Source organism: Mizuhopecten yessoensis, unplaced genomic scaffold, assembly GCF_002113885.1.
Source record: "Mizuhopecten yessoensis strain PY_sf001 unplaced genomic scaffold, ASM211388v2 scaffold3015, whole genome shotgun sequence".
In the NCBI taxonomy this organism is placed as follows: Eukaryota; Metazoa; Mollusca; class Bivalvia; order Pectinida; family Pectinidae; genus Mizuhopecten; species Mizuhopecten yessoensis.
The window spans coordinates 329721-341359 of NW_018404833.1; the positions used below are offsets into that span (position 1 = coordinate 329721).

Sequence of the window (11639 nt, forward strand, 5' to 3'; positions counted from 1 at the left end):
CCCCCCCCCCCCCCCCGTGAGTGTGTATATGTATGTGTGTACAGTATATAATTGGTCTCTTGTAAAGAGGTGTCCGTTGTGAAGGGAATTGTAATCAACGTAATGTATGCTTGTTGCTTTGTGTGTAAATGTGTTGTTTATAAAAAAAGAAAAATTGAATAAAAAAAAAGTTAAAAAAAAGGAAAAGTACAGGAATTATAATATTTCTTTTCACGTTTTTGTTGTTGTTGAAAAATGTTAATTTTCTGCTTTCGCTGACCGTATAGGATATGCACATGTCTTTAATGGAGTTAATTTAATTGCAAACAACTACTGAAGTACACGTATGAATGAAAAATAAAATACACAACAACTGTGGGAAACAAGGGGTATTAGTTTAAGTCAATCATTTTCGCTACCAGCATGCCAGCATGAAACCAATCATCGAAATCAGTTTAAAAACAGGACGTGAATTGTTTATGTTTTTGATCGATTTTGTGACAGCAGTACTCTGTACTATGAACTCGCAAATCGTCAATATTTAACAAAATAATGTTGTCCCAGCAATACAACAAACGCCATTTGTCGTTGAGTATTGCAATGTGGCGATTGCAGTGCTATGCCTGCCAGTCGTCAGCGTTTACCGACTCGATGTTGAGACAGTCTATTCCAAATGTTCAGCGAAACAATGTTGCTACAGCAATGCACTTGGTCGTCGGTTCCAATGTTCAGCCAAACAATATTGCGACAGCAATACACTTGGTCGTCGGTTCCAATGTTCAGCCAAACAATGTCGCGATAGCAATACGCTTGGCCGTCGGTTCAATGTTCAGCCAAACAATGTCACGACAGCAATACAATTGGTCGTCGATTCAATATTCAGCCAAACAATGTCGCGACAGCAATACACTTGGTCGTAGGTTCAATGTTCAGCCAAACAATGTCGCGACAGCAATACACTTGGTCGTCTGTTCCAATGTTCAGCTTAACAATATTGTGTTAGTCGCATAACAACAGTTGCAACAGCAGTGACATGCACGACAGTTGTAAATGTTGACGGAAAAACCCAATTGCGACAGCAGTGTCGTGAACGAGATAAACAATTCAGCAATATCGGTAAAATGAACTGTAGTTACCCATTCTTCAGTAAAACAATAGCCCATCTGTCTTCTAACACGATATATACCCCGTAAAACATACGGTGCATACGTGCGGGACGTGAGTCAGTCAATCCATACCATCATTCCAGCATTAGGAAGGGCCTGCAGGTAGACATTGATTGGTGGAATGTGTTTTGAATTTTTTATTTATATTGTTTTCTGAAATTGTTCCTTGGTCAATATTTTTTTTATTGTGGTATAAACTCGTTAGATGAACGATTTTAGTTTTTAGTGTGAGACCCAGTTTCATCAATACTACCGTGGTTTCCAAGAAACTGACGGCGCCCTTGTGTTTTATTAATGAACAACCTGGAAAGTGGAACATGAACTTCCCTGATACAAACACATATGCATTTCTTAAACTTGGGGCCTGTCTTCTCTCCAACAGGAGTTGAGTGTTATGCATTGTAAGTATAGACCATTCCCTCTCGAGCAGAACACGTATCTTTCTGGACTTATGATATGGATTCATCATTAGAGCATCAATAATACATCATCCGCTACTGAAGGCCAAGTCTCGCGGCCATGAATGAGATTCCTCCCCGGAGACTGCTGTTCCACTACTACAGCTTATCACGCTGGAACACGTCTGACATGCGTTCTCGTATGAATGACTGACTACGAGCACCAGCGCGTGTACTTCTAAATCTAACGCTTGGTGTTTGCAGAACTCCCCCTTCAAATCTCAAAATACAATGATTCTGTAGTTCATATTATTTATCGGCAGCTTCGATTTACGGTCGACTTAAATCACGTTTAATGCCGGTTCAAACACGTTGATATCTATCAAGATACTTTCATTTGCTTTTTGGGAAGTAAACAGGGTATGATTTGAGGTCATCGGGAGGTCAATTAGTGCGTCATACTGCACATATCGGGGATCTAACACGATTTAGGGGAGATATAGGGACGTGTAGTTGTAGATCGTACACGAGGAGGAACAACCTTTGATATACACAGCTCACACAACCAAACGCGATCAATCAATGTAGACGTTTATTGGCGATGAAAGCGCACACGAGATGCAGATCTACAGGTATTTCCGGGATATTTCTGGTATGTTGCCCTTCTCACCATTAACGTGCGAACAATCTTAACGATTTGACTGGCAGCCATCATTTATGAACTCAAGTTATTGTTCATGTGCTTACTACATCACAATTAAACAATGAAATTTTAAGTGTTTTCTTATAAATTTATATGTATGAATATATGTAAACAATGAAACCCACAGGAACCTACAATTGTAGCTCGTAGCTACAATATATCCGGAAACAAGTTCATAGTGAGTACACATCCGATTCTATTTTTAATTCAAGATATTTGACAGAACTGTTTCCGTTTTCTGGGACAATTTTATTACGTTATAAAATATCGAGTAAAGAATTATAATATGTTATTTTAAAACAATTGTAAATCAAAATGCACTGGAGATGAACGTGAAATGTACACCGATTGAGGAATGTGTTGTAGCGACCTGCACTAAAAAACGCGTTCACTCCCTGCACTAGAAAAACACGTGCTTTCAATAATGAAAACGTTGTCTTTTAACAATTCTATATATAACCCCGATGTATTTAGTAGTATGTGATTGTATGTGGCGCCATAATTTAATTCCGTTTGTAACTTAATTTTCTTAATAAAGAGAAGGAACACGTCTCTTTTTGCTCCGAGATCCGTTACGTAATCAGTGTGTTTCTATTAGGCTGTTCTGTCACCGTTTTGCGTTAAACAAGAGTGTTGTTTAACAAGAAATGGCATTCAAAGTTGATTTTTTTTAGCCAGGCCGGACATTTTTCAGATTTCTGAGGGAAAAATAGGTTTTTAATCACAATCAACCACAGAACAAGCGTTTAATTTATTTTCATTCAAGTAACACTTCAACTTGTCAGAACGGCCACTTTAAATCAACGTCTATCAGTCATCAATGGGCAGTTTAAAAGTAAAATATAAATATATTTAGAGAGAAAAAAATCAAGTTAAAAACCCTTTTTTTGTACAGCTTTTCACATTTACACGGGTGCAGATAACAATATCAAACTTTTTCAAAGTACAAAAACTTCAGTGATATATTAGATTAATGAGTGGAATGGTATAATCCTTTCGTGAATAACGTCTATTACAATGTTCGCGTTAATATAAAGGTTTAACCTTGTAGCGCTTTAGTATTCTACATTGTAAACCACCGTCCGATTATCATGATTATGTGATTTTTTTTTATGTAAATACAGTTTGAACCTGCTAGTGCTGTAGTATTCTAAATCACTGTCCGTGTTACATTTGTATATTTCTAACTCGAGGAATAGTTTTGTTCTGCCTAAAACAACATTTCCCCCTTAACTGTATGTAGTCTGTCAACACCGCCATTATGGTACACTTCCAGGAAGTGATAAAACGACATTACTGCCATATATAAAGACAGGTTCTTATCTATTTCTAAATCGGAAAGAAAGCATCGTCGCGAATCAATGGGTGTCAATCTTGTGTAGTAATCGTGTAATGTGTCTGCTTTTGGTCTCATCTATCTTGTTTACAAGTCAACACTTTCTATATTAGGACCATTCAGAAAAACAAACTTACTCTTTCGGTTTGTTGATGCCTATCCGATGTCTGTATCTCAGAGACGTTTGTTTTTGTTTACAAACATCTCGGTGATACTGATTGATATTCTAACGCAGACGTGTTTACTGGAGCATTACCAGTCTATAAATATAAAATGTAACGAAACGGTTTGCGTTCAATTGAAAAACCCACATCAATTCTTTAGGATAACACCCTGATATTTGTTTTTCACTTTCTCCGATTTGATTGCATCTGGTTTCGACTTCTATATTGTAGTGTTCAATCCGTACTTCCTGCGTTGTGTTTTCGGAGTTCTAATGATGTACTGTATGGTAATTTATAAGGTTTTTTTTGTATTTAAGTAAATCCGAATTCCAGAACCATTGGCACAACTTCATGTTAGAAGAAAGTTTTTGTTATATTTGTCGGACGGGTGGCTCAGTGGATACCGCATTTCACTAAGACGGCCGACATTTTACTCCCCCGGGGATCATACGTGAAAAAGTATTGGGTAAACAAAGTGGATTTTCTCCTAGCTTCCATCAAAAGCCCAAAAACAGGGATTAATGTGAAATGAAAAATAAAGTTCTTATATAATTGTTAGGTCGATACTTGTCTTTGATAAATATCCGTCATAGCAACATACAAAAAGGAATGTACAAATCTGTTTTTAAGTCGTGTTTTATATAGTGCCATACTTCCATAATAAATAGATAAATAAAATGAACTTACATATGTGACACTTTGGTCACGATATATGCAATGTGTAAAATTTTGTTTTATCAACAAAGCTAACACAAAGATCAGTTTGTTATTTGCTACCACGACCTGATATTAGTGATCAAGTGTTTGCTCCTGCCCCCTTTTACAAATAAAATATTTGCATGTACATATGAATATGGAAAGACTTAGTTTGAAATCATATCCCTATGTCGGAACCAGGCCTGGATAGACGTCCTGACTTTTTACTATGGCCGCACGTGGAACCAAAAATACCAAACCTTTCAGTAAGGCTTATACAGGCAATGAATTGGACAAAAATAGACGGGGATACCATCATTTCTGTTACAAGACATAGACTGTTTGTAGAAACGCAATTAATACAGGCAGAAATTAGGGGCAGATGTCAGCCACTCCGCGTCTGGAACTGACATCGACCTTCAAGGTCAAAGGTGGCAAGTATGCTGGAATTTCATTAGTGTAAGAAGATAACTGGATGTTGATGGAACGGTCTTATGTTTGTTTGTTGTTGGGTTTTTACTTATAATCTTCGTCGTTATTTTATATCCGTTTTGCACGCCAAGATCATAAGTAAGACATTAAATAGCGAGGAAAAACTATTGGATAAGCCGGATCAAGTTTCGTGTGAATATCTAGTGTTTTTTAATGCTACACAACCTGGTGGTCTACAGTACTACAGGAATATCACGGATTGAAGGTAGGCATTACAGAAATCTACATGTAGATTAATCAAATTAATTAATGTAGTATCAGTTTCATAAATTTTCTACTACAAATTTAATTCATATGTATTTGCGTTAATCCGGCCCTTGCTAATCCGGAGGACGTTGAACATTCAGGAACAATAAACCTATAGCAGTTACTTTTACTATCCGAAATTAAAAAAAGAAATCTGAATGTTTTTCTGTGGAGGCGTTTTAGATGTTTTCGGAGAGAAATATTTTGAGGTCATACTTTTGAACAGTATTAAAATAGGAGGACGCGCGCGGAGGCTGATTGGTTAAGGCGTGCGATCGTCTACGATCACTAGCCCTCCCCGACTAGGTCACGGGTTCGAGGCCCGTCAAGTATTATCCGCAGGTCGTTGGTTTTTCTCCGAGTTCTCCGGTTTTCCTCCATCATCAACACCTAGCTCATCCTTAGATGACCATAACTGTTAATAGGACATATTGTATAAGCAATAACCAGACCAGTGGTTATTACATACACATGTATACTGGTGGTGTATCGGGTGTCCATAGAAGGAACGTTAATCGACAACGGATATTTTTTTTTATCAATAATACCTTAAATTAATACAGTATTCAATTACAAATTATGATATTTATCTATGCCTGCTACATGAACGTGGCCAGTAACGGACAAGGTTCAGCTACCGGTGACAGAGGACAAGTGCACTATACATCTACATGTACGTCACAATGGCTATCGACTAATTAAGTAATATAAAACCGCGTAGCATTGGAGACCGGCGCAGGTGTTCATAGTAGACAAATTTTAGGATAATCTAACCCGGATTAGTGTGAATCAATTTGTACATCAAAACTACAATAATTAAAGTGTATCTGTGACTCCCCGACTGCTAGCCGTAGTGTTACGCTGATATACCTATGGTACTGAGGCTGAGTGGCCGGCCTCGGCACACACGCCAGGATATATACATCTTACAGACGTTTGTTCGCGGTCAGGGCATCTCCTTAGCATACATAGAGCATCAGGATTATTTACTGTGCTCAGAAATTCATACTTGCACAGGTTTTTTCAAGGTAAGATTTCATTGATTTTACCGATAGTAACATTCATACTAGTTCTATTGATGTCTTCGTTTCTTTCTACATGTATAGAAGAATGGAATTTTGTTTAGTAACGAAAATAATTCGCATGGCAGTTTTTCCCCTCGGCATTTTCCTACATGTACCTGGTCAGCGAGACAAGCTAGTCCTGACTTTATGATCTGTCCCAATATATCGTAGTGCCTCTATGTCTATAATGTAAGATAAGAAACGTCGTTTTTAGCGAACGCGCTGAATTTATTAATTGAAGATTACGCTTTGTGAAATAAGATTACTCTGAGACTTTGTGAAATAGACTTAAACCGAATACATGTAATTACGCGTTGTTAGACAGCATTACCCAAAATATTGAGCATGTTAATTTCACCACCTCTCAGTACTTACCAGTCAGGCAACAAATGGCTTAAAAGTCGTAATATGTGAATTTGCTCATAAAAAGAAGTTGGAAGAACACTGTATGTTGATATTTTTATTATAAAATTATTTATTTACAATTAAGAATAAATCGGTTTGCTTATTATAAAGGATACCATCAAGTTTGTGCAACACATGGCAAGTAATTCGTTACAATTCTAAATCTGGAGTTGTGTATACTTTTTAGTAATTGTCCTCATTGGACCCTCTATTGTTAACTTATAAAAATGTGTTTATCTTAAACAATATTTCTATTACGAATAGGTGATATCAACAGTAATGATACGAAAGCACGTGTCAATATAGTTATTATAGGTCATGCATTTTGTATGGAAGGTGTTCTTGTTAGTTCCTGTCAAATATACATGTATCTTGTAAAAGTATGAAAACTAAGTAAAGGTTTGGGAAGCCCCTAATATTAGGGCATGATCACCCTAATTTTCATCCCCTGATAAATCGTATTTAAAGGTCTAAATTAAACATAAGAATTCAGATATGTCAGTTGGATATACATTGTGAATTGAACTTTTAGTGGTAGTTAATGGTATATAGCGGCATTAACCTTGTAAATAATAGGCATTTCGGCCGATGTCTTAATAAAAAATATCTTTTGCGACCAACCTCAATGCTACGAAATGACATTTCATTTAAAGGTCATTTATATACCTACATGGGTCAGCTCAGTCGGAGCTTCATTTCTCTTTCACAAGTCTGTGGAGAGGTTTACAGGCTAATGTCGCAGTAAAATGTCTGAGTAATATATTTTAGCAAATTGTGAATAGAAAACTGAAAGCTAAGTGATCTTGATTGATAAATGAACTTTTAAATGACGTACCATTTCATAACATTCTGTGGTATTGTAAATGCGCTGGACATGTCACTAAGTAGTTTTATGATGTTTTCAACATGTAAACATATTTGATAACAATACCAAATGTTACGAAAGAACACTTAAGATAAAGTTGATTCACTCATCACGTTCACAAAGCCCATGGTAGTCCCGGTAAATTGCATTACCGAAGCATTTTACTATCAATCTAGATTTAAGGCCTTTATGCCTTTCCACAACTATAGTTATCACGGAACAGCGTTCAATTATATATATAATTAGGTACCCATAGAGGTTGACATGTTACATGTACAGTATATTGCCAGTAATTTGTTTTCTTAAAGTAGACAGTCTATCGGCCCTATTGTTATATAACTGACCAAGTTGATATGGTTTTGTACAATACTGTGTAACATATCGCTGTTGTTTACATTTGTAATTGGGGGTCTTTAAATAGGACGTATCAGATAGCGCGTGCGACTGTCATCTTTAAGAAGGCTTGTTTAATCTATATAACTGGGGACTCGTCCAGATAATACGAGAACAAGCATAAACATGTAAAACAGTTAAAGCGTTTCACATGTTAGTGATTATCGATATCAAAAGCTCTCGGCTAAACCGTGTCTTTTATGATTGTAAATTGAACGTTCACCGTTTGTTTTGTCTATAAGAAGTGTGTGTTATTGCTGTTGGAACATTAGAGGGTCTCCTCACAAACAATTCCTTACAAACTATTAAAACACAGACACTTAATTAAATGATTAATTAGACAGAATTCCATGTAGCCTAGAGGGCTTAAGGTATGGTCAAATGGATCTGAAGCGGCGATCTGCTTTGTGAGCTGACGAGGTGACCGCTAGCTAAAACAGGTACGGATTTAGAATCTTTGATCGACGGCAGAGAAACGTCGGCCGCCAGTCACCTTTGGCGATACATCTGCCTTCAATTTAAAACCCATGCGTTTATAAACGTTTGCCGCAAAACTAATAAGATAGTGATACCAAATGGCGGGCCGAAGGTAACATAGACGAACACGAGCATCATCAAAAGTCTAATTCTGATCTATTTCGCCATTGTCGAGATACCTGGGATAACGTAGGATGCTCCACCATTTTCGAGATACAGAATTGCATACGTAGGAAATTTTATTTTCGAGATACAGGAGTGTACTACATATGTTGACGATTTTCGTCCGTTCTCGAGATAAAGAAAGTTACGTGCGTGTTTGTGAATGGTATTCAATAATTCTCGAGAAACATTGCGTTGAAAATGACGGCAGTTTTCACTATCCTCTAGACTGAAATGGTTTAAAATGTAAATGATATTTCTCATTTTCGAGGTGCTTCACCATGCGCGAGATACAGGAGATATATATAAGGTTGATATTTATTTTCTTTCGAGATAATCGGAGTCAAGTCTATTGAAATGCAGTGGACGACCTTCAACCATTTTCTACATAGCTGGTCACATACAAGCTAATGTATTATGTGGATTTCTAAAAGTACTCGAGATCAACCGTGATCGGCTATGTACATAGTAGATTATCGTATATAAAACGCTTCAATGCCACATATATCTTAACAGTAAACACAGAAACAGGTACTCAAATTATTGACAATTGTGCAGTATATGTTACCCGAATGTTTCATGGTGTATACGACATTCCCCTGTTTGCTTAAAGTATTGTTTACATCCCTCCCTATACGTGTTTGAGTGTAGTGTTCTCCCAAATGAGTTACCTCCCTCTACATGTCTGCGTGTAGAGTTCTCCCAAATTAGTTGCCTCCCTCTACATGTCTGAGTGAAGTGTTTCCTCAAATGAGTTCCCTTCCTCTACGTGTCTGAGTGTAGATTTCTCCCAAATGAGTTCCCTCCCTCTACATTCATTGTATCTGAGTGTAGTGTTCTCCCAAATGAGTTACCTCCCTCTACATGTCTGCGTGTAGAGTTCTCCCAAATTAGTTGCCTCCCTCTACATGTCTGAGTGAAGTGTTTCCTCAAATGAGTTCCCTTCCTCTACGTGTCTGAGTGTAGATTTCTCCCAAATGAGTTCCCTCCCTCTACATTCATTGTATCTGAGTGTAGTGTTCTCCCAAATGAGTTACCTCCCTCTACATGTCTGCGTGTAGAGTTCTCCCAAATTAGTTGCCTCCCTCTACATGTCTGAGTGAAGTGTTCCCTCAAATGAGTTCCCTTCCTCTACGTGTCTGAGTGTAGAGTTCTCCCAAATGAGTTCCCTCCCTCTCAGGTCTGAGTGTAGAGTTCATGTCCGAATGTAGTGTTCTCTCAAATGTTTTCCTTCCCTCTACAAAAAGAGAGACTCAAGATTCAAGATGGCGCCGGTGAGTGTGCACGTACCTAGTGAGCACGGAAAGTAATTGACCAACGTGTGTGGTTTGCGGCTTCAAAGATACCACTGGATTGCTCCGTTTAGAGGTCTCGGCTCGCAAGTGGTTCAGGTACCATTAGAACTGATTTTTGTCGCGTATTTCCTTCGTATTTTACATCTGAACATATGTGACTATCTCCCTATATTGTATATATACCGACAGGTAAATTCACGTGTACGCGACTCGGTACGGCCGGCGATTCGTCACGGTCTAGTGTACACCATACCTTGTGATGTGAACAGGTATGAGTACGCGTACGATGAATGGGGACTTACATGGCACATGCAGTACGGATACCTCAGCAGTTTTAAAGGAAACGCGTACGATCCTCTATGGTGACACTTTAAGTATGAGTAAGGGAACGTCCGAAATCAGTAACGCGGACATTATCAACATGATGACGCGCATGGACAAGAGACTTCAACATATTGAAAGTCAAGTAGATAAAATAGATCAGGTACAACAAGCTCTCACCCTTTTGTCATCGCGTGTGCGTGAAGTCGAAGATAAGTTTGGAAGCTTGTCATGTCAAACGCGTGAGCTTGAGCACAGTACAGAGACAATTGGACAGTTGTTCGACACTATGAAGGTTACAACAGATAAGCACGAACATGATATATGTGTCTTAAAACAGCAGACAGAGCGATCAAACTCCGATGAAGTGATACGTGAGGTTTCAAAAGCGAGTTGTGAAAGAGACGAGCTGAAAGCGATTGTTACCGACTTACAATGCCGCTCAATGAAGGCAAATCTTGTGTTCACGGGTCTCAGTGAGAACGTCGCAGAGGACACCGAGGTCCTGGTTAGGTCATTCATACACAACGAGCTAGACATTGACGATATTCTCGAGTTCGGTAATGTGCATCGATTTGGTAAGAGGAAAAGAGGAAAACCTCGTCCTATTGTGGCCCGGTTCCTTTATCAGAACCAACATAGTTTGGTGCTGTCCCGTACACATATGCTACATGGTACGCATTACGGCGTGAACGAGCAGTTCCCTGCAGCCGTGGAAGAAGTCCGCCGGGGACTTTATCCTGTGGCAAAGCGACTGAGGAAGCTAAGGCACAAGGTCAAGTTTGTGAGAGATAAAATGTACGTCGATGGGGTCTTGTACACTGGAGAGGAGAATGACGTACAAAGTAATACGGTCCCGGAGAACAGACCAACACACTATAATGGTAGGCCAGCTAAACGGCAGCGACAACCCTCAACACCTAAGGATGACAGTCATAGTAACTCAGGCGTGAGTAGCTCATTTGAGAACGTGTCTACTTCAAACAGGTTTCAGGCGTTAACATCTCAGGGTAGCAATCGGGCTGTCGCGTCTGCTTGGGCCCTTCCCGGAAACGGTAGGAGGGGGCAGTGTGATCGTGTAAATGGCGGTCAGGCACAGCGTACGTCACTTCCGACACCCACGGGATCTGGGTCTGAGGAGACTAACGTCAAATCGGTGCTGTAGGGGTCTTCGGAGGTCAATCACACTCTTCATATTTGTAGCTGGAACGTTCAGAGGGGTTTGAAAAGTAAGATCGAGAATAGCTCATTTTGTGAATCATTTAGTGAGGCAGATATTGTATGCCTTTCGGAATGCTGGTTGGACGACGCGGACGATTTCGCGGTGAATGGTTTTGAGCATTTTCAACCTGTCCTCAGATCCAAGTGTAAAGGAGGCGGTCTAGTGTGTTTATTCAAACCATGGTTGCGTGGTTTTATTTCTCTACAATCCGTACAATTGGACAGTATTTTATGGATAAAAATCGACAGCAAGCTT

General features: G+C 38.9%; 1 protein-coding gene across 2 annotated transcripts in view; it reads left to right on the plus strand.

Annotated features, from left to right (window-relative positions):
- Positions 1-11639, plus strand: part of LOC110446836 (muscarinic acetylcholine receptor M2-like) — a 73922-nt gene that overhangs the window by 16396 nt on the left and 45887 nt on the right. The window contains exon 1 of one of the 2 annotated variants that reach the window (XM_021492159.1): positions 6151-6208. The exons of the other annotated variant lie outside the window; for it this stretch is intronic. The gene's annotated coding sequence lies outside the window, so the exon portion shown is untranslated. Of the gene's footprint in view, positions 1-6150; positions 6209-11639 lie in introns of those variants that run through there. 2 annotated transcript variants of the gene reach the window in all.